Genomic DNA, 2,800 nt, shown 5'->3' on the forward strand with positions numbered 1-2,800 from the left:
CTATTTTTTCACTATTCATGTTAGTAAATTTCAAATTACTAATTTGACGATTTGACCACATAAGTATAAATTAAATTAGTGAAAAATCTCATGATGATCATATCGCACGTCTGTAACACATTGTTGTGAATTCTCATTTTAGCATATATGACTAATACAAGCATTTGAACTTCTAGATCCATTTGAACTACTTAATATGGATTGTCATGGAACTTTTCTTCACTATTTAGTCATATATGAACGTTATCATTGTTGCCGTGTGATTTATATCACAGTTTGTTACAACATCATGCTTCTAACATTTCAAATCCAATATACACTAAGTTGTGTTGCATATGTGATTATCGATGTGTAATAAGATGAGCCAAATTGTACATTTTTTCAAATTATTGGCTTGTTACGAATTCTTAACAATGATATGGTGGCTTTTGACTTGTTGCAAGTTATTTATCAAAAATGAAGTGCAATGTCACATTACATAGATTGGTATTTATCATGCGCATTCTATAAATAAACCAAATATTATACAAAAATAAACCAAAATTACTTACTTCCATAATCTCTCTAATTGTTGTAACTCAAACACTTCAATAGCTATTAACACGCCCATAATTACTGACATCCCAAATTGCTAAATATTTTACCAAAATAAAATTGCTACAATTGTTAATATTCCATGTTTACTATATTTTAATAAAGTAATTGAGCTTAAATAAAAATGGCCAATAAACCACTGTCATATTGATTATAAATCCTAGAAATTAGCTACATTTAAACCCCCAAATGAATCAAAACAATTGCAACCGGTAAACTTAGAATTATTTTTTTGAATCTTAAAACGAAATTATTCATATTTTTTTTTTTTTAACTTTGTGCAATAATATTAAACAAGTCTATTTTTTCACTATTCATGTTAGTAAATTTCAAATTACTAATTTGACGATTTGACCACATAAGTATAAATTAAATTAGTGAAAAATCTCATGATGATCATATCGCACGTCTGTAACACATTGTTGTGAATTCTCATTTTAGCATATATGACTAATACAAGCATTTGAACTTCTAGATCCATTTGATCTACTTAATATGGATTGTCATGGAACTTTTCTTCACTATTTAGTCATATATGAACGTTATCATTGTTGCCGTGTGATTTATATCACAGTTTGTTACAACATCATGCTTTTAACATTTCAAAACCAATATACACTATGTTGTGTTGCATATGTGATTATCGATGTGTAATAAGATGAGCCAAATTGTACATTTTTTCAAATTATTGGCTTGTTACGAATTCTTAACAATGATATGGTGGCTTCTGACTTGTTGCAAGTTATTTATCAAAAATGAAGTGCAATGTCACATTACATAGATTGGTATTTATCATGCGCATTCTATAAATAAACCAAATATTATACAAAAATAAACCAAAATTACTTACTTCCATAATCTCTCTAATTGTTGTAACTCAAACACTTCAATAGCTATTAACACGCCCATAATTACTGACATCCCAAATTGCTAAATATTTTACCAAAATAAAATTGCTACAATTGTTAATATTCCATGTTTACTATATTTTAATAAAGTAATTGAGCTTAAATAAAAATGGCCAATAAACCACTGTCATATTGATTATAAATCCTAGAAATTAGCTACATTTAAACCCCCAAATGAATCAAAACAATTTGAGGTCTATAACTACAAAAATGTATTTAGGAACAAAAAAAGGCAAATAATTTGGTTCAATAATTTGTATTCCTTTAAAAATGGTTACTAATCAATAACAATAAAAAACAAGTGAATTTTTAAAATACAAAAAATTCTTTAAATAAATAAATCAAGAACTTATGGATCAAAGTGGTTTTTCTTTTTCTTCTTCTTTGTGTTGGTTGTGCTACGATCACTCTCTTTTAAAATTCATGTGATCAACATGAATCTTGATAAGAATATCGCAAGATTAGCGATTTCTAGGAGTGTCCATTTGGATGTAAGATTATCGGGATTGAGATGATTTGCAAAGATGATTAGCAGGGAAGAACTAATAAGATGAAAGTATAATTTTGTGCCTGCCAGATATATATGGAAGATTTATTTAGATATGATTTAATTTCATTCAAAGTAAATGATTTGTGGGATATGTTTGGTAATTCGAGGGATGGGATATGTAACATATGTTTGGTAATTCGAGGGCTAGTGGGTGTTTCTTCAACATTAAAAAGAGAGCAATTTGACTACTAGTTATAGTATTTTTAGATTAAAATAAAAAGTGCAGTAACAATGGAATTATGTTTTAATTGGCGTTAGTAGGTGAAATTTGTTCTAATTCACAAACTAGTTTAATGGGCCGACTAAAATGTTCGAAGAGTGACTACGTGGGGCTCAAGCAAGTTAGTAATAGTAATACGTACATCCTATTATGATCCAATAATATATGATAAAATTTAAGAACAACATTAAAATAATATAGTAATTCAAAACATGGTTTAATAATAAACTTACGTCCCGTTTGGGAGGGATTTTGAGAATTGATTTTTTGACCGTTAGAAGAAAAGTGGAATCCACTTGTAAGAGAAGAAGTCAAAAATTACGGGTGAAATAATAAAATAACGGTCAAAAAGTCAATTTTTTGGGGTAAAAAAATCCCTCCCAAATAGGCCCTTAAGAGTAAATTGGTCACAATTATACTGGTCCACACAAAATGTTCTAAGGTTAAAAAAAAAATGTAAAAGTAAAATTAAGTCCTTAAAACGTGTAAATACATTATCAGACTGGTAAATAGAAATTAAAACTAGAA

Source organism: Olea europaea, chromosome 3 (genome assembly GCF_002742605.1).
Source record: "Olea europaea var. sylvestris chromosome 3, O_europaea_v1, whole genome shotgun sequence".
Lineage (NCBI taxonomy): Eukaryota > Viridiplantae > Streptophyta > Magnoliopsida > Lamiales > Oleaceae > Olea > Olea europaea.